A 22,151-nucleotide genomic window follows, 5' to 3' on the forward strand; every position below is an offset into this window, starting at 1 on the left:
CATGGCCTGACTGATAGTGCTCAGTGAAAATCTGCAAAACATTACACCTCACCGACTTTTCTCAGGAAGTTACAAGCGGCATGGGTGCAGTTATTACCACCACGCTATCTAAAAATGGAGACAGGATTTCAGAATGCTATTTTTTACATTCAGGAATTAAAGTGTCGAGCATTCTGAAGGACATAATTAGTGTCATTATCGAGAGCGTTACTGGGACTTGTACCAGCATTCCAGCAGACGGGTTATGCATCTAAACATTCAAACAAAATGACAGATAAAAACCATCAACCATGTTCATTTAATGATTGTGGTTAATGCTTTGTTAGTGTATTTAATGTACTACATTTAATATTATAATACTTCCTCAGCTTGTTAATTTTTTGCCCAGTATCACATGCTGGTACTAGAAAGTATGTGTCACATTCAAAACAGAATAATAATGAGGATCACAGGTTCAAGAGCAGCTCTGTATGCTGCTAATAACACCTGTGCTTTCGTAGCTTACAGCCTGTTAGTTATTTCTTTGCCAACAAAGAATGATGTCATGTTGACGTAGGTTTATCATTTCTTGTAATGCAGTGGAATGAAGGCGGGATGTGTTACTTCCTCTCAGATGCACAGACACAGATATGGAGATAAGCAGTGTTTATTTATGTAAATGTGCAGACTGTTGCTGTACAGAAAAAGTCCAAATTTACACGAAGTAAAATTTCATTATGTTAACTTACATCAAATTTGTTTTTTCCCTTTCCTGTTTGTTCCAACAGTGACAATGTACACATGTTATTTGATCTCTGACTGAGAAACAGACCAAAACAGTGCATACAATAAAATAGAAGACACATGAAGCATAACAGCAACTAGCAGTAATCATGGGTTGGTTTTGTTCAATACATACATACATTTATACATATTTTTAGATGTGAAGCACCTCATAGACCCTGTCTTATAACTCACTCACACTCACTCACTCACGTTTAGCAGGATGAAGGTTCTATAAGCATAGCACAACAGTAGCTCTTGGTTTTTATAACAGAGGGGCTTCGTGGGTATATATTGAATATATATTGAATATATATATATATATATACATATATATATATATATATAGTATATTCAAATCAAAAATGTGTATTTTCTTTTCATATATGTCACTGTTGTCAGAAAAAAACCTCCTATCTCCATTTTTGACGTTTTTCAGTTTTTGACATAATTTGAAAATACCTGTTGTCCTTTACATTGTATGTCAATTTCATGATGAATGAACTAAAAGAAATGACCGAAAATGACTCCATTGACTTACATTAAAGGTAAAGTAGGTTTTTTCCTTCTCCTGTAAAGTTATCATTTTGGAGATATGAGGTTTCCTTCTGACAACAGATATACACACACACACACAACCCCAATTCCCAAAAGGTTGGGACACAATAGAACATAGAACACATATTAGATGTTGAAAGTGACACACATATATATATATATATATATATATATATATAATATATATATATATATATATATTATTTAAGTTATCAATTTTTGTCTACTTTAACCCTCCAGCCATCATTACTTAACATTATATCTGTCCATGTGGCTGTCCATAAAATGTATAAAATGGTAAGTTTACAGGAGAAGCTAAAAACCTTTTTAATTTTCAATAAAAATTAATGTAAATACATTTTACTCCAAATTATTTTGGAGCATTTCCAAATCCAAAAATGTTAACTGGTGAAGGAAAACACATTCTTTATTTTTAATGCAAGTGAATGTAATGTGACCTTTTTCACCTTCGCATTTTTGAATCAAGAAACAAAAAGGAAAATGATAAAAAATGGAGACGAGGTTCTGAAAGCGACGCTACATATATATATATATAGTGTGTGTGTGTGTGTGTGTGTGTGTGTGTGTGTGTGTGTGTATGCTGCAATACTGTGCTTAGAAACACAGGTGTGTGCACAAACACAGGCAGGGTAGTTCAAGATACAGAAGTTTTGGGAAATCTTATTCGCACTGCAGTGCTCTAACCACCGTGTTGTGTACTGATTCCTCCTCTGCTGCTAATTCCCTAATTCCCTGCTGCTTCTTCAGACTAAAGCTCATACTCTGACCTGCCACCCATCATTCACAGGCTTTGTTTTCAAAACCTCGCAGAGGAGTGTCTTTTGTGCCAAGCTCCAAACAATTGAGCTCCTCATCCTGCCTGCCTCCCTTTCTCCTCTTTTGAATGTGGTATCTATCTGTGTCCCTGGTGTGAAATGCCAGATGGCTGCCTCGGCCTGAGTGTGTCAGGATTTCAGATGCAGCTTTTTGTCATTTCAATCACTCACTTCTTAGTCATAGGAGAACCCGATCTGCATCTTGGTCTAACACTCTTCCGGGATGTTACATGAATGACTACATTCGCGAAGTGATTCATTTACTTTTGCATATAATAATAATCAGAGACAACAAATATCTTTGTCTGCATTAGACCTTATTAAAGTTTATTTATGCACTGATGTGTTGTGAGCTTTTGTGGTCTGAGAGATATGCTTATGAGGGAAATTGTCTTTTTAAGCCTGAAAAATAAAATGAGCTTTGTGCATGATGAAATAAATGGAAATGTATTAAACAGATTTTGAAAAAAAAAATCCTTATAAAGACATTGCATAGTCATTGGTGTTTGTTCATAATTGCTAAATTATGACATCATGTAATCTCTTCTACTTCTTTTTCAATATCATAGAAGTGTCTATAGAAAGCTCTGTGCGCAAGCTAGTCACACTAATCCTCTGTGCTTGTGCAACGATCAGTTGTGGAATTTACAGATTACATTACTGGCTCAAACTTCTAGATACAAATTACTTGCCTTAAAAATGCCTTTTGATAACAAAGTTTCAGTCTCCTTATGAGGATTTAGATGTCTTTGTAGACTGAAAAGGAGCCAATGTTAGAAGTAATGTACGCTAATCAGTCGCTAACATCTCACAAACAGCCAACATTTCTTTTAAAAACTGAAGACGATCCCATGTTTCCTATAGGATCTCCAGACCTGTTGGGAATGTTGTCTGTGGCTAATTTATCAGCTTGGTTGCAATTTATCAGCTACATAATGCACTTATTTGAACAAATACTGTCAGTGTGTTGCTGAATGTTTTGGCTGCCATGCTAGCAGCTCTCGGTTGTGTGAATTTGGCAATCAAGTGAATGTGAAAAATGTAAACACCTCCATTCACAGTACACATAAAGCTGTCTGTGAATCTGTACTCTTAGCCTGGCTAATTAGCCTTTAAGGCTAACCTTAGAACATAAAAGTTGTCCATGTAATCAAGTAATATGAAGATAACTACACAATCCGTTGCCATATTTGTATACTACTGTATTTACTTACAGATATTGAGATGTTTTAACAACTATAATAGAAAATTACAGTGATAATATTGGATAACATTACAACAACAAAAAACAAGCATAGACCAGCATGGCTGGTCACCACCAAAACCAGCATATGTTGTATTTTGGATGCTGGTATGCTGGTCAGCAGCAATGGAAGCTGATATGATCTCCCTGTGGAAAACTGTTCCAGAGCTAATGTGTTTTTGTCCTACTTTCTCCTCGAGTGTTACTGGATTCTCTGAATTACAAGGTTGTTTAGGAGTCAATACGAATATTACTACATACATGCTACAAGCAAGCTAACACTCCTGCGCACTGAAATGACACACATTAATGTAAGTTTGCTGTTAAACTTCATCACAATACCCAATAGCTGCGTGGGGTATCTTGGTGAGGCAGCCATCTTGTGATGTCAGTTCAGTGTGCAGCAGTGGTAGCTCACATGTAGCAATATTCATGTTTCGACTCATAAGACCTCATAATTCAGAGGATCCAGTTAAATTCAGAAGAGAAATGTATGTACGGTACAATGTATCTGCTTTGGAACATTTCCATTTACTACAAGTTGTCATAGCAATTTCTCATAGAGAAATTTCCTTAGACTTGGTGTAACAATATAGGTTGACGCTGTCAAAAGTTGGTGCTTTCAGCTTAAACATAACAACGTACATATGACTAAACTCGCATAAAAACTGGACTGCAGTGCGGCTAAACATGCTTTGTTTAACATCCTTTTGGTTCCATGTCAGCTAGTTAAACACAGAGACGTAACTATAAGGTCCTAACCTTTTTCTCACGTCAACTTTTGACAGCATCGATCTAACCTTATGACTTTTCACACACAAAATATATTTTGGAGTTAATAACATACCCTAAATTCATATTTGGCCAAAACCTTGCACAGAAATTTCTCATTAGGTTGAATGTGATTTAACCAAAGTTCGGAGTGACCTAGCAACAGTTGCCACAAATGAAGGCATTTATGGTTGGAACAAGGAGACATTAATTAGCAAAGATCTATAATCTTATATACTCTAGAAAATATACTGATCCCTGTACCATTAATGTTAATGTAGAGTATTAGCTTTTATTAAAATTAGCTAGATCAAAAGACTGAAGCTGAAAAATGTAACAGGAAACCACTTGTGACATTCAAACACCTTAGCTAAAATAAGCTAAAGGAGAGTTAGCAAAATGATGCTTTTACTAAATTATTCCTCAGCCTCATCACCTTCCTCCAAATTATATACATTAACCTTCAACCAGTACAAATTCTTCTGTTTTTGTATGTGGCGTGTATTACATGTTGGATTTAATGTAGCAACTGTACCAAAAAAATGTGTATTTCGTCGTGTAAAATAAACGAGTGCTTTCTATTTTTATATCTGCGTTACTGCTTCGGTTTTCAACAAAGCTGCAGAGCACAACCGCCCAGGCCTCCCCCCATTTTCGCCTGGAAAGTCACCTCTCCAGTGTTTGAGTGTCTGAAGCCGTTGGCTGGTCCTGAACCGTTTGGCTTTCTCCACTAGCAAACAGCCCCACAATGTACCTCATTCGCTCTTAAATATATTTTTAAAAGGTTTTTAGCCCTATCTACGCCGATGTAAACCGAACCGGACGTTCGTTTGGGAATTTAACTCGCTCTTCGACGTTTCAAAGCAGGCTTATAACGCTTTGTTGCGGCTCTGTTTTAAAAAATAGTCGAGGAGGAGGAAATTCCACACAGGCAGCACAGCACAGAAGGCACCCCTTGTGTTGATCCGGATATTTAAAGTAAGTGTATTTTTTGTCTTTTATTCATTATAATAGTCACAGAACGTCTCTAGTGTGCGTAAAAATGAGTCGATGGTATTTATAACGATATACGGCCATTTATTGTTTGATAAGGAGATTTCTTAGCTAGCTGATAGGACCGAGTGGGGGATGGGCACAGAGTGTGAATGTGTGTGTGTGTGTGTGTGTGTGTACACATTGTGCGTGTTTGTGAATGTGTGCGTGTATGTAAATGCAGTACTATCTTGCTTCCTCTAACTTGATATTAGTGGTTGGTGTGTGTAAATACGTGTGTTTGTTTTGTGTGTGTGTGTGTGTGTGTGTGTGTGTGTATGTGTGTGTGTGTGTGTGTATACATACACACATATATACATACATATTCATATGTGTGTGTGTGTGTGTGTGTGTGTATGTATGTATATGTGTATGTATATATATATATATATATATATATATATATATATATATATATATGTATATTGTTTGTATGTATGTATATATTTATATATGTGACATACATCTGTGTGTATATATATATATATATATATATATATATATATATATATATATATACACACACACACGTACATATATAATGCATATGTTTCTTAATGTACATGAGGCATATTTAATGCCATCAGTTTGTTTACATTTTTAATTTCAACTTATATAACATAAGGAAAAATATAGTGAAGGTATTTATTTCTTTAATTATTTATTTGTTTATTTGTTTGTTTGTTTATTGCATCCATACTGTTCCACATTTCACCTAGTACCAATCAATTTCAGAACCAGCAGCATGTTAGCAGTTAATACCATAGCTAGCTAGATTGTTTGGTCATGGGACATTTTCGTATCGCCTGGAGAGGTAATTCTGAAGAGTGAGCGCAACTGTTTCCATGTTTATACTGATGTTGCAGATTATTTGTATTTATTATTTAGTGACACATCTTTAGGAAGGTTCAATTGAAGTAATGTTAAACTAATGGAAAAATAATGGCGTATCCACATGACAGCAGTGTGGATGTGAACTTACTTCCAGCGTCTATGGGGGAGGGGAGTCCAGCTCCTAGTCAAAGCTATTCTCACCAGATTGGCAGTCGTACAGTGTAGCAGGTTTCAAACAAACCCGACCACGTTTCTCAGTCTTTTCCTCTTGTATATTTCTGACCCCATTTCTGCATTTGGTTACTACTTTGGGCATAAAGAGCTAGGCTGTAGCTTTTGCCTCCGTGTGGGGGAGGGGAATTATGTATGTTATGTCAGTGGCCTAGATCTGTTCTGTTAAGAAACCTTCAGTGCTTTTTTTTTTTCTTCTCCCCTCAAAGCTGTTTCAGAACACAATTCTCACTGAATATAGACCTACTCTTGCATTCATATCCTCCTTTTATAACACATTCATTTATTCTCATGAATAACCCACAATGCAGACAAAAAATACCCTGATGTGAGAAACATAATTCTAATCACAGTTTGTGAATCATTAATGTGCTGTTTCATTATTTTCAGTAGCTAATGCTTTGTCTTAAGTCTCTGCCTTTCTCTGTTCTCTGGTGGAGTGGCACAGTTATGTAACTGGTGCTTGACGGTGGATTGATGCAAGATGTGGGGGATGGTACGGATGAAATCTAGAGCCAGGCTGTTTTTTTTCGCCCCTCTCTACCTCATGCAGCAGACAGACAATACTCTAGCGGACTGGAATTTTTGTTTTCCAAGTACAGTTTAGGCTGTATGAGCTTGTTTGCTGAATTTCCAGTGCTGTGCTGCAGAGTTGACCCTGTTTCTCTAAGGCCTCAAGGTTGCAAGCCAGAGATAAGATGGCCAGATGGTTGCTCACTGTTTTAGACTGTGTGCAGGAGTGTTTTTCTGAACTAGACCTAGGCTTTTTTTTCTGCACAGGTCATCAGGTAAAGTAGTTTAAGCTGACTGGCTGTATCTGTTATGTTGTGCAGTGTTAAGCCATTCTCTTTAAGTTAGTTCAGTTAAATTTGGTTTGGAAAAACATAATCTGAGAATGACACCAAGTGTTATTGGTATGATACTTTGGCTGTTGTATGATGTAAGATCTGTTTTATTTTAATGTTGTGGGTCATTTCGAATATTCTCAGATGTAATTCTTTGACTTTTGTCTGGAATTCAGATTAATAGGCTCAAACATCTTGCACTTTCCCTGAGATATATACGTCCAACATTTGTGTGGTTTTATGCACCAAAAACAGTCCTAATTCATTTTTACATGACCATTTTCCAACCTTTCTTTATCCCCTAGAATTATACAGGCTGTGCCTCTAAGTCTTATATATGTAAACGGCTTCTCTTCTGATTGGCTGCCCTGTAATGTGCGAAAAGCAGTCCAGGCTGCTGAAGCACTCCTTACAAATTCAGCGTGAATGAACAGAGCTAAACTGCTGTTGGTTGAATAGACAGATATATGAAAATGTCTCTTTTTGTGATATCAGTATTCAAAATGGGCTGTTTTTGCAGATTAGTTTCCATATATGGATTGTATGGATTGGAGAGGGCATAGTACATTTTGACACTTTTCCGCTCTACCACTGTATGTTACAGTATGTTGTATGTTACGTCAAACTCTTATTTCAAAAAAGTGAGGAAAACGTTAGTGTTTTTCTGGTACAATATTACCTACAGCTGTTTTCAGCGTTTTGAAAAGTGCCATCCTTTAAAAGGTAGAATAACTAATAGTTGAAAACTTACAGCCATACTTACAGCAGATAAAACACTCAGTTTCAGCCAGCACTCCTCACCTTGACTGCTTTAACGTGAACTGACAAAGTTTTTCCACTTAGCCCACTGGAAGGCCTGCATTTGCTCAAGGCAACCAAATCAGAATGTGTCTGAGGCTTTTTTTAACAGTATACTTGATTAGTGCTTTCCTTGTTACCACTGTTTCTGAGGTGGATGAGAGCTGTTAAAAGGTCTTTCCTTGTCATGGATTACCAGTGAATATTATCAGAATTGTAGTGTGATTCATGTAAACAATAAACAATTTAATGTTGTTTTTTCATTATGCACTGTAGATTAATTTACCACCTTGACCAAACACAGTGGACACTTACAGCTGTTGAAAATGTTACGTCGGAATAATTTAAATTTAGTTTATTTGATGCTCTAAGAGTTGAACTATTAATGTGAAGTGGATTTTTTATGAATGTATCTTTCTTGTTCAGTTCTGATATTTTGTGAATGTTTTACATTGAGGACAGTACTGTCCCTTTTCTGTTTTTTCATAGGGTATGAGTCATGCCTAACTGTGACCACTGTGTTGACTGTGTTTCAGACAGAATTTTGTACCGGTAGGTTCAGATAGATGTTTGAACGGTTATATGAACAAACAACTTAAATTACTCTCTACAAAAGTTGCTGATTGTCTTGTCTTAGTCCAAATATGGCTAAAGGTGTAGTCTGAGCAGTGTTGTTCTTCATAAAATGTTTCCCTAGATGAGCACAGACTTCAGAATTAAAAAAAAGAAACCCTACAATATTTTATGTTCTTCTTAAACTGAAAGTTTTGTCTCGAACTAGACATTTATGTCTCGAATGTTATGGATACTACAAGCTTCTGTTTCCTCCCTTCTTGGCTGGAATTTAATTTGGATCAGGGTTTTATAAAATGCATGTTAAATTTTTAAAGAGGGATGGATCAGTATGAAAATTTGTGGCTGTTGTTATTAACTTCCGTGTGTAGCTTGTATTAGCCGGTAGCAATATTTGTGGTGCTGTTTTTCATGTATCGGATCTAAGCATAAATACTGGGGGTAATGACACATTTGATTTGATTCACAATACTGGCTTCATGATGTTTTGAACAGAATTCAAATAAAGAAAAATGATGACTATAGTCACGTTGTTGCACAGCTTACTATTAACTTTGGGAGGGAGGAGGACTGCTGGGGTGGGTTGTTGATTAGTGCTGATCGTTTGCAAGCTTCAATAATCAAACAGTCCATTAGATGGCATAAATAAAAGAATGTATAGTTACAGCTTTCATAATGAACAGTGTTGGCTGAAGTTTTAAGAGGGGAAGTTTAGTCCAAGAAGAACAAGCCGGTGTAGGTGAGTTCAACCTGTAGATGAGTTTGATCTCTCAGACGTAACTAAACACCCACATGCTTTGCAAGTGACAACACAACCACAACTACTAACTATCTTGGACATTCAGCATTCGTGCTCAAGCTAGAAAACTGGTGTGTACTGGTCTACTTTGCAAAAAAGACTTAAACTTGTATAGCTTGTACTACTGTCCAGCACTTTGCGCAACCAATGCAGAAATCTAACATATTTTTGAAATGTGGATGGAAATGGAGTGTGCTAGCATATATGCCAAGCAGTGATAGCGTTGACTGCTGCTGCCATAATGCTAATTTCCGCTAGCACGCTCAGTGAGATTTGAATCTTCCAGAAAAGATGTGATTTTAAATTGTTTTTGAATATTATTGTTAAAATGCCACAGTATCCACTTCTGTAGTCTGTGATTATTCACCTGGTTGATTTTGTAGCCATAGGTTTTGGCAAAGTCATTACAAGAAAGTGTTCACTCGGTGGCCATCTTTGCAACACCACCGGGCAATTATTTCCAGCCATACCAGGCTCGTATCTCTTATACTCAAAACTGAAGGTCAGATTACCGTTTAAAAAAATTTGGAAATTGCTGATAAAATCTGACCAAAACCTCATAAATAATTTGTAGAGTTTGGCTTAGTAACTGCTGCACTTTACAGCGAGGGGGTGGGAGGCCCACTGATTTGTTTTTTCTTTGCAAACTGACGCCATGTTATGTGTTACACGCTTTCCTGTTCGTATTTCTGTCCAGTGACCGGCCTCTTCTATGATTTGGGTATCCTAGTGAACAGTAAGCGGTAGATCTATCACTCCAAGGACACAAGTCTTTGAGAATGAAGACCGAAAGTAGTCAGGAAGTAGTAGCAGTAGCTTGAACCGAACTGGTCTTCACACCACAACTCCACTCTACTGTTTACTGTTTGGCAGTTGTTATTGTTAGTTACTAGTGGTTTAGATGGTTTAGCATTTACTAAGTAATGAACTGACAATTTAACTTGTTTTTTGTAGGTGATGTCATAGTGGCAGCTAATGTTTTAGTTTTTGTTGTGCTACATTTCATGTATAGAAAGCCACTTTTCATTTTAGCGTGCTATGAACCACCGTGACGGGCTGAGTGGCTGTGAAACTGAAAGTGCAATCATCTTGAAAAATGGGAAATGGACTTTTTGTAGTCACCGTTTCTGTAAGCAGTGTTATGTATTTTATCCTTTTGCTGTCAAGATAGCTTAAGCAAATTGACCATGTGATCCATAATAGTTGTTGGGATACTACTCAGTCCTAAACTTGGCTGTTAGCTGTTGATGGCAGTTCATTTTTCAACATCTGTGATGGTTTTGATATTTGAGTTGGCCGTCACATCTAGATGTCCTTTGATTACATAGCATAGGGGAACTTAAACAAGCAGTAAAGTGATTTGCATTGCTTAGCTGACCTGTGTAGCTCGATCAGCCTCTCAGTAACTTAACTGCGTACAACAGATACGTTTATTCTAGATTATGTCAGTTATGGAAGGCAGTTACATGTGGTGCTATGTTTATATGGAAAGCATTCCTGTGTGTGAATTCTGTAAAATCATCTATGATTCTGTGAGAAGGCCCTGTGCTTGCAGATAGTTTTATTTATTTATTTATTTATTTTTTTGTGTGGCATTAGATTATGACAAATAACAAACTATTGATACTGCTACTGTAGTTTACTACTTAGAAAGTAGAAATAAAGTGGTATTAATTTCTACCTGTGTTAGAACTCTAATCTGACGTGATATTAGTCTTAATACCAGGTGCCTCCGTACTTGAGTCCTAGCTAGCTGTCATGCTGTCAGTTCTGTTTCCAAGAATAAATAAGAGTGTGCTAGTTAGGTAGCTGTTAGGAGCAAAATTAACCTATTCACACCTGCTGTTAACATCCAGCTTGAGTGACATTTCCATGTATCTCAAATGTGTCTCCAGTAACCACTTAATAACATCAGTCATTGTTTTCACTAGATTTTTTTTTTCAGGCCAGGTGGTAGACCCTTTATAGCCATCAGTGCTACGCGCGTGGGCCGGTGAAGTATCATCACACAGAATTATTTTTAAAACACACCATATGTGTGAATACACTGTTATACATTCTTGTCACCTTTTTTTTTCCAACAAGTGTAGTTTTGATGGATTGGAGAAGTTCATCTAAAGTGATTCATTTATATACGAAGAGTTTATGTGACAGTGCTTTAAAGTTCATAATGGATCAAACAATAATTAGCATATATTTCTGTAAAGTGTGAGAGTAGTGTTAATAGTAAACAGTAGCAACACTACCAACTAAACAGTGTCAACACTAAATACTATTTGGACTGTGTTTATTTTGGGAAAATATTGCTGTTTTTCTGACCAGTATTGTGACAGTGATTCCTTTCTACATAATAAGGTTCAGACTTGTTATTTTGGCCAAGAGAACCAGACTATCTGCTTTTTTTTTTCCTGGCGTGAGGCTTGAATGCTGCCAGTTACTGATAGATAGTTGTAGTTGTGTAGTCAGGTGTTTGATTGCTTTTGACTGGTCTAACTCATCTATAATCGATTCACAACTTCATGTTATGTTAAATTGCGATTTCAATAAAAGAACGATTAATCTTTCGGCCCTATTGAGACACTACACTTTAGTTTCACTTCTTTAATAAATTATCTTTTCAGGAGTAACAGATTTCAGTAAAACTAAAACAAAGCAGAAAAAAAAGTTTTTAAGGAAGTGTCATTTAAGGCCCATTGTGATTAGATACTAGAAGACTCCGCTGCACCTTCAGCACAAACCAGCTCTGCTCTGCCACACACTGTTGGTGTCTGTGCTGTACGTGGGATCTGAACGTGGTGCATTTAGTGCTATATTAGTGCAGGAGATATGCTGTCAGTCTGAAGTGTTGTAACAAGAACGCCCTGCGAGTTCTTGTTCATGTACATGTATGAGCTATTGAAAACAATTATAAACAAACGAGAGAACAGGAAGACAGAAGCTACATGCCTGCTGTGGTGTGTAGTTGATCAGGCGGTCCATCTTTGTTGCCGAGGATGCATTGGCTTGACACCTACAAATGTTAAGTGGTCATACTGTGTCCCTGACCACCTCTGAAGATGATTTGAGTGATCCTTCTGTACTTACTGCTGTTCTTTTGAGCAGATAACCCATGAACTATGTTAATACCAGGTGTGAATGAGGCCTAAGGGACATATTTAGACTGGCAACAAGATCGACGTAAATTTCTGCACCAGTGCCCCTGAGGTTAGCATGTTCTCTGAGTACAAACCAGTATTTGATCAGCGCAAAAACTTTGGTTGCATAGAATTCAAAGTATGATAAGTCCTGCATCCTATATATTCAAACGTTCAGTATAATATTCTATAGAATATTCAAAAATGAAAATATCTGATAGTTGCAGTTGCAGATATCTGCATAATCAAATGAGTGCCCTGTCCATAATTACTGTTGAACTACTACGCCTGCTCAGGCAGAATTGTTAGCAACAAATTATTGAACAGTGGTTAACCATTAACATGCAAAGTCTGTGAGCTTCTTAATCATGTTTTTCATCTGAGCCTGTCAGTGAGAGAGGCTTAATAGCATGTTCAGAGATAATAGTAAAGAAACAGTGGTTTTATAACCGGTTTCATATTCAAGGGAACAGTTTATTGCCTGTGTGGCTGTGACAACCTGGAAAAAAAAATGTGATTATGCAAGTACAATGGGAATTGCAGACCATGCAGACAAATCTATGCTGTCTAGACCCAGTTTACTGTGGTAGATAATGTACTTGTTAGGGGACATTAATGAATATCACATTAGGCATTAAATCACACAGTTCCTTAATAAGTCAGTATTATTTTCTTTCCACTTCGGAAGCAAAAAGATAATTTGGCTGTGAGGTAATACATTATGTGGTCCTGTGGTTTTTGTTTAGGTCACCTTATTCTCACTAAAGTACATCATGACACTTAACTAAATAGTGAAGTCCTAAACACTGATCCGATCTTTGTTAACACAGCCACATAATTTTAGTTGTAATATTGCAGTAAAATTGCGTTTATTTTGTGTGTAATGTGCCGTTCTGGGCTGATACATTTTGTTTTTTGGCCTAGCTTTGAATGACAGTTTTGTAGTGTAAACACTCAAATAGAATCGAATTTGATTGACTTAAGGCGGGGAGTGATTTCACATTGTGCATTATTTGTGAACCAGTGCTTATTTCCATTTTAAAAACGCAAAGTTTTTAGCACGTTTTTTAACTATGCTGACCAATCAGATCAAACGTGGTCTTTCAGAGGCAGTTGTAATGGAGGGGGGGCGGTAAGTGGTGGAGCCTTGACTGATCAAAATAATGACAAAAACAGAAACAGAACTTTTTCTAGTTCAGCTTTAGTTTAGCTGTTTTTCCTAGCAGCACCATGTTTGCTGGTAGTTAAACTGTCTGCCTGTAAATATCTAAACGACAGCTTCCTAGGACAGTTGACTGACCCCAACGCTGTTGTTGCTTAACAACAGGGAGAGGCCTAGCCTGAAGCAACGTTCAAAAAAAAAAGGACAATGAACCCTCCCTCCAGTGAACCCTAGCACTGTAGTACATCCCTACTTATTGCCTTTTATTGTTGTATTGCAACTAGCATGTTAGCTTGTGGCTAGCTTGGGATCAGCATGTTAGCTTGTGGCTAGAAGATTAGATTCGGACACTATAAAGCATGATGAATGATGAATGCTTTAATAAACTGTATGTTAATTAATGTAAGGCACATTGTCAGATTGGCCGGTTGTTACGTCATATGCTGGACCACACATGCTAGTTAGCGTTAAGCCTTGACTGATAAGTAGGTAAAAGGTAGTTTGGCTTCCGGTTCTCATAAGTTCTTCAATAACCTCTTGATCTGATTCGGTTCCACTGTGGATTAGAATCTGAACTGCAGAGGAGGAGGAAGACTGATTCTATGGTGGCTATGCAGCTTTGTGTGTGAGTAATATCAAGAAGTGACTCTTTGTTGCTGTTGACGGTTACTGTAAAAAGTAGTATTCTGAAATGAAACCGGGGTATAAAAAATGTGCGTTACAGCTCTAGATATGTGTTTGGGTACTCAAGTATTCAAAAACTGAAGACACTATTTTGGTGTATTTGTTATGTTTCATCATTGGATGACAGTTATTGTTTTTTCCTTCCCTGTGGTTAATCAGATATCCGCTAATGTACTCAGATACTTGAATACTAAAGTTAGTCAGAATGTGCAAACCTACACAACACATTACACTACTCGTATTTCCTCTTATATTACTGTTTGGAGAAATGTACTGCTGATCATAGCAGCCGTCTCGCCCTGAATGCTTACAGAATGTTCATTTCTCTGTCCCATTCCTTCACAGGCAAACAAAAGCCCAGCAGTTCCCTTCCCCCACGGCAGTAACCACATTTATTGTTGTTGTGTGTAACCTAGAGTTCAAGTTCAGCAAGGAGGATTGCTGTAGTGTTGAGTGCACTTCCATTAATAAAAGGCCACCATTATTTCCCCAAATTCAGTGGATCAGCAAAGGCAGTTATTTGGAGTAGAACTCGAGTGTTTCATTAAGAAACATTTAAAAGTGAGTAAGATATGTAATTTATTTGGGATGCCGTTTAATCGTACGGCCTTGGCATAACACATTGTTATTACCGGCACAACATCCATCAACACCGAATGGGCTCTTTGTGAGAATACAGTTTTCTGCAATTTCCTGCAGAGTGAAAGGTGCAAATTTCCTCAGCCAAAAAAGTACAGAATAAAAGGACGGTAACTAAACCTTGGCTAATGAAGGACACAACATTCACAAATTCTTCTTATTTATATAAGCTGTAGTCTTGCTAGAAGTGAAAGAGAAGCAGCAGTGATAGAGAATCAGCCTAGCTTCTCCGAAATACTGGAGCTAGGTGTTTATTTGTGATGTTATCTGAATTTCTAAGCCACATGGTCCTGGCAGTGAATGAGAATTGTAATGGTAGCTTTTCCCCAAAACATCAACTGTGCACTGATGACAGCTGGTGTTGGGGCCACTTATTGATTTGGCGCCATGAAATCGATAAGTAGTGTGAACTGTTTTTTCTTTCCTTTTTATATGCATGTGTGTTCTGCGTGAAACTGCAGTCTTGGTTTTACCTCATTTACACGCAGCAGTGAGTGGCCTTTTGAGTCATAGCACAATGCATGTTGTGTATGACGTGTTATGCATGTGGTGTTGCCGTACAGGGAAAGCGCCATCAGAAACAGTATTTTCCATTCTTAATTGTAGCTTATTGTTTTGTCATTATGAGGTCTTTTTATACTGAGTTGAATATTATTGATGGAAAAAGCATATCGATATCGTCGGAAGAAAACAAAAATCTCCAAAATGGTAACTTTACAGGAGAGGAAAAAACCTACTTTACTTTTAATGTAAGTCAGTGGAACCAGACTTTTTTTCGAGTCATTTTGCGCGGTGTCTTTTGGTCCATTCCTCATGGAGTTTACACACGATGTAAAGGACAACAGGTATTTTCAAATTATGTCAAAAACTGAAAAACGACAAAAATGGAGGTAGGAGGTTTTCTTCCGACAGCAGCGATATGTGATATTTAATGCACTGAAACCTTCACCTAAAGTCTGATCAGTGAATCAAGATAGCTTCTCTGAAGTACTACAAGTTTTATATAGTACTCGACAACAAAGTTTTTTTTGTGAAACAAATTCCCTGATCAGGAATAGGTTTACAGAGTAGCAACAGCAACAGAGTTATCATTTCTCTTTTAGCCAGTGCAAAGACACTGCAAGGATACTGGGTAACAGCCCATTCTGCTAAAAATTGTAGCAGCACAGGGAGCGCTACTGACTCACACAAGAGCTTGAAGCTCTAAAGTAGGCTGTGAGTGTGTTTGTATTTGTAAATATGTGTGGAGTTTGAGGCTCTGCTTCACTGCTTCAGCTTAAAGCTCTGAGCCATAAAGGAAGCAAATAAACATGTGCTCTTGTGTGAAAGCTTTCTTTATTGTGGATCGTTTGTGTCTGTAAAACTTTGACCCTCATTTGAGGGGTTTGTCGCCCCCTCTGGTCCAAATAGAAACTGTCTAGCTGTTGTTTTGGTGATAATTTTGTCCTGAGTTATTGCTTTTTCAAAATTGCTAATGTTATTAAGCAGTTTCAAATTATAATAATGAATCATTAAATGATATAAACCAGACATTAAAATATAAAAGAAAAACTAATGCATCAGTAAAAAGATAGGAGGTCTTTTATGTTCATAGCCTGCAGTCTGACTAAAGACAATCCCCAATTGCACTGGCAGTGAGTGACAGAAGCTTCGCAGTTTACTTCTGACTGCCAGTGGCTTGTTATCACATTTGTTTGCTGCAATAGGAGACAAGTAAAGAGGTGAGGTTGGGGGTGTGAAGAATTCGCTGCTTGTCAAGTGATGACAAGATTTTCTAATGTTGGTAAAAGTGAGACAAACTTAAGTCACAAACTGCCAAGTTATTTTTGGTAAATCACAAATGGAGAGCTGTCCTAATCATTGCTTAGTGGTTTTCTAACTATTCCTTGAATTCTAATAACAGGCTATTAGGCCTTGTTTGGTTAACTGCTTAAATGTTGAATACTCTTATGCCTAGTCTCTGTTCTCTTTTATGCTCTTAGAGGAACTAATTATAGATGTAACAAACTAAAAACCTAGACTCAGATCACTGCAAACAGAAATGGTGGCTGTGTTCTGTCTCGCTTTGCCAGACACTGTACTCCTCCTTCAGAGCTTTCCAGCATTTGTTGCTTATACTACAGCATAACCGTATGTCTGAATTATATCTCCTTCATGTGCAAGTTTATGCTATAAGTATGTATGAGTGAGAGTTTTGCAATTTTCAAGAAGGAAATGAAGGTCTAAAAGAATCAAATAGTGAATGTTTTTTTTTGATAAGCAAATTAGCTACTCTCTACTGTCATATGTTTGCATATTCAAGAGCCATTAGCTGTCTGAACTCCATACTTGAGGGCAGTGAAAAGTCTGCATTTTAGTCAGAGGTTCTAATTTGTTTAATCCACTAAAGGAAACACAGAAAGGCTACTGCAGCTGTCTAAAGGCTATCGCACATGGGCTGATATGGTAAGCACCATCCCGCACAGTAGGCAGTACAGAGCACAGTTATCCCAAATGGGAAGTGTCACAAAAAAGCAATGGTAAACATCAAGCTCAAGCTCCTTTTGGATATGTTTAATAGACTAAAACTTTCAACAGGTCGTTTAGTGACTTTATCGAGTTGATGTCAGCTAACTAACTCTTCACAAACTCGCTGTTGTCAAACTAAAAGGTACGAGGTGAAAAAAGTTACGATGTGACTATACTAGTAACTTTAGCTGGAGTAAGAGATAGTTAGCATTCATCTGTTTATCTAAAAGTTAGATAGCCATTAGATTGTCATTAGATTGACTGCCTTACTTTTTGTAAATTTCAAGCCACAAGTCATCTACTAAGGTGTTTTGTTGTCTCTTTCTGTTTGCAATTTAGTGCAGTATTATGCAGTCAGAGACCGTTGAGCAAAGCTGGAAGCCATAAACTGGCAGCACCTATGGATACCAAATGTTGGTGGTGATGTGTGCATCTTCATTTTTGGATACTTTGTGTCACCCCTGATGCATCCGGTGTGCCATAGCCTTATGAAATGAAAATGATGTCCATTGCAAATGAAATGCCCAGTGCCCAGGCTTTTTTTTTTAAATTTAGGTTTATTTTTCAGATGTCTTTCAGATGTCTTTCAAATTTTAATATCAAATACAGCCATCAAATTTCAGTTAGCTTTCATGTTGGCGTTAGGGATGGGCATTTCAGATTTGATATTCAGATTTGAAATGCCCATCTCTGCTAACATGATAGCTAGCTGAAATTTGATGGCTGTATTTGCGACTAGAGATGATACATGGTCTCTGTATCAGGCTGATATCAGCAGAAAATACTGGTTTGGAAATCAGAGGGGAAAAAAAAATTAAGCCCATCCAGCCTGAATCAGAGTTGCTCGTAATGTAAAGTGAAGGAAAGTAAGTAACCACATGGTTACAGTAAGGGTAGGATAATACTGTGTTTAGTTTGAGCCTGATAGAAATGTTGTACAAAAGAATTCATTTTATAGTTCAGTAGTAGTATCTGCCAATAATCAAGGTCTCAATATCGGTAGAATAAAAGCAAAAGTTGCATTGTGCTGTCTCTCATTCAAATCAAACCAGGAGACCGATATTTGTACTTGCCTAATGGAGAATTTGCTTCTCTGCATTTGTGAACCTTAATCTCTGGAGCTTCCACTGGGTCCTGCTTGGCCCTGACTGAGAGTACCATGCTTCTAAAGCAGTAGCATCAGGGCCTGTGATCTCCTTTGGCTTTTTGTCACTTTTTGGCAACGTGGCGTTTCTGGACTGTGGGCATGGTAGTGGATCAACAGCCAGCCTAATCTTCTTATTTCTGAATGCTCACTCCTCATAGGAAATAGAGCTGGACTTTGGATGCAAGGTGTATTATAAACTAATTTTGTCAACGAAGAATTTAACCAAGCCGATTAATTAACCTCCTCACTGATTTAGTATTTGCATTAGCCTGTTTCGACAGCTGTCAATTCAAGAAGCCCGGTAGAGGGTACGGTCCTCATGTAATGTCTAACTGAGAAGTGACCGAATGTTAATGTCCACCAAAACGTCCACTAAATATCTCTTAATGTCGGGTAGCCTAGCTTGTGCAGCGGATGCCACGTCATCAGGCGAACATGCTCAGGGAAAATGAGGAATTAATTTGTGATGAGAATTGGAGATTTCAGCTGTAGGCCTCCAGCCACCTGATCCGGCCCTGGTGATGAGCTCAGACGACACTTGCATCAGTAATTTGTTGACATCCTGTGGTGCAGATGCTTTTCCATTTGAGAGTTTCCCTGGAACGTTATTCAGTGAGATAATCATTTATACTTTGATACCCTGGTCTGTATACCTAAATCATTTTCAAAATGGGACTTGCTCTGATACATCTGTGCATAAATAAACTAAATAATCACTACTTTTCCTGTGAACGTTTTAGTCTGTTAACATCAGAAGGTAAAGATATAAAGAGCCCTTAATGAACAGCTCAAACATACAGTCTGAAGTAAGACTTAAGCAAAGCTCTAAGTTTGTTTAGGATTTTCCTTGTAGGCAAAATGTGTAAATGCAGAGAGCAAAATGTTCTTATCTGTTTTTTAAATATGGAGAGTAGAGCTGGGCAATACGACAGCATTTATCATTACTGTAATAAATTATATCACAATTTTTCTGAGTCAGTACTTAAAGAACACTGACCACATGCTTCATTACAGAGCATAATTAATCGTATTTCATTGGATTTAGTGCAGCACATAATGCAAAACCTTATTTAGAAAAGTCATTTGTACACAAAGTTTTTGATAGCATTGTTTAAAATGTGGCACAGCTGGCTGAATTTTTTATTTATTTTTTTCTTTCTTCCAACATACTAGATGCCAGAAAAAATAAATATTGTGACACATTGTGTATTGTCATCTTACATTTTTCAACATGTTCTATGTTGTGTTCAGATTCACCTAGTTTGAAAGCCTCTTTTGTGTTTATACATCTTTCAAGATGTATTAAATAATTTTACATCCTCGTTATGTTGTATAAAGCAACTGTGCTTCTCATTAAGTTTCTGAATTTTAGGTGCTCATAGGAAATGGATTGGTGAGAGGGTTTTCATTTTACTTTATTTGCGTGTTACACTGAAGTAGCGGGCAGTATTGCGATAATTTGTTATTGTGATCAATTTTGGCATTAGGATCAACAACGCACTTTTCTGAGCATTCTGTGGATACCATATTTACTTAAAGAGCACTGACCAGCAGCTCGTTTTATTACATAGGGATCATAATTAGCCATGTTTAATGGATTTTGTGCAGTTACAGTGTATAAAACACAAAAAACAAATCAGTGTATTGATAGTTGGTGGTGATAACATTTAAATGTAGCATTACATGTGCATTTTGTCTGTTTGTCAAAATATCGTGATCTGTTTCGTGTTTCATGTAAATGTCCTAAGTATTGTGATGCCCACTCATACATTCAAGTGATCAAAAAGAATTGGTCACAAACTATCTACCCCACTTTATTCTCTGTTCGATTTGTTGTAAATATATCAATTTGCTAGGCTTGTGTCTGGTGATAGTTAACAGAGTTACCATGGTAACAGCCGATGATCATAAAAACCTATTCATTTTATTATTTCATGCAACCCATAGCAAGACACTAATATATCTACATATTAACATAACTGGATTTTTTAACATCTTGGCTCATGAGATCCTACATTAATGCCACTTTTATTGTACCTAACAGATAAGATTGCTTTAGAGATGCTGCTTTTGAGCTGCACTGGTTGAACATGCAGGTAGGGATATTGTAAAGTTATCCGATATATATATCGGATATTGTGCTCGGTACGGAAGGCAGATATCAAGCCACCTATATGATACGATGCTTATTTTGGGACATCCACAAAACCACAGCATCTGGTTTCAAACATAAGACAAAATTGCTTCAGGTCTTGAAAAACGGAACGGGCTGTTGCAAACACCCATTGTGTCTGCTTCAGTGCCAGAGACCATCTCTTTATTTATTTATTTATTTATTTATTTAAAAATAGTTATAGCACTAGTAGTGCCTCTGTGTCTACATCTGCTAATGCTTCTGGACACATCATCAGTAATGTTCCTGGAAGCATCAGCAGATGTACTTACAGGGATATCAAGAATAGCAACACTTTTTCTTCTGTTAGTTTTTAAATGGCAAATGGGTGCGCTAAGACAGTAAAAGCATGTGAGTTGCTTCAGAGTTGTTAAATAAAAGGTAACGCAAAGGGGAAAAAATGCACGACCAGACTGGTTTAACTGTTTACTGGAAAAGGCCTGCAATATGTCATTGCTGTAAAAAACAAAAAAACTAAAAGGAAAACCTGAAAATTCTTAATTTACCATCACCGAGTATTGAAATGGGAATATCTGAGAGTGAACAGTACATCTAGATGTCACAATTCGTTTACTTCAATACCACAAAGCATTAAAAAATTGTCACTTCAGTTGTCATTTCTGTACCTCAGGAGTCAGTCTTAGTGTCCGCAAGATAATTAACGTGCTCCGAAATCTGGACTACTTGACTTCTTGATTAGTTTGCTGTCTGTTGTGGTCAGTAAATCTACCCACTTCCAGCTCTTCACACTCACTTCTGGTTTAAGCCACACCCACTTTTGCTTTATAATTTAAAAGAATGTATTTGACCAAAGCATCAGGGCTGTGTAATGTGACAATATTGTCGCATGTGCTAGAAGAAATGAATCCTATGCAAATACAGAAAAGGTCACAGCAGCACATGTGCGTGTGTAGTGTACATACCTCCATTCACATATTTTACCAGGTCATGGTGCTCACGGTTATTGTAGTCACTTTCACTGCCTGGTGTGTACAAAATCAAATTTCCTTATTCTTGTGAACTGCAATGGAGGTGAAGTCCTAGTGTTTATGGTAGTTGTAGTCCATCAGGTAGTTCGAATACTAACCGACAAATCCGTTTGTCTGCAAAGAAAAGGTCCTACAACATACAAATTCTGAGTTCTTCAGTTTGGGGGTGCAGTGTTATTTGTAAAGCCAGATTTGAGATTTAATTGTTTTCATGTTGAAAAAGAGTCGGACCAGAAACATCTATGGATTCAGATGGTGAGGCGCCCCCTGCAGTCTTCAGCTTGTATTCGTTTTTTACAATTAACCGATTAAGTTAAAACTCACAATATTACTGAGCCCTACCTTCAGATAATAGACTATTTTGCTTCGTTTTGAAATCTATGACAATAACCATACGCAAATCATGTTGATTTTTGTCCCTTTTAATGACATG

The 22,151-nt window shown here is 37.3% G+C and overlaps 1 protein-coding gene across 2 annotated transcripts in view; it reads left to right on the forward strand.

Annotated features, from left to right (window-relative positions):
- Positions 1 to 4,866: 4,866 nt before the first annotated feature.
- tbl1xr1a (tbl1x receptor 1a) overlaps positions 4,867 to 22,151 on the forward strand; it is a 58,882-nt gene continuing 41,597 nt past the window's right edge. Inside the window, exon 1 of one of the 2 annotated variants that reach the window (XM_036585845.1) lies at positions 4,867 to 5,148. The gene's annotated coding sequence lies outside the window, so the exon portion shown is untranslated. Of the gene's footprint in view, positions 5,149 to 14,081; positions 14,204 to 22,151 lie in introns of those variants that run through there. The other variant, XM_036585846.1, reaches the window with a different exon arrangement.

This window comes from Colossoma macropomum, unplaced genomic scaffold (genome assembly GCF_904425465.1).
Source record: "Colossoma macropomum unplaced genomic scaffold, Colossoma_macropomum, whole genome shotgun sequence".
Taxonomy (NCBI): Eukaryota; Metazoa; Chordata; class Actinopteri; order Characiformes; family Serrasalmidae; genus Colossoma; species Colossoma macropomum.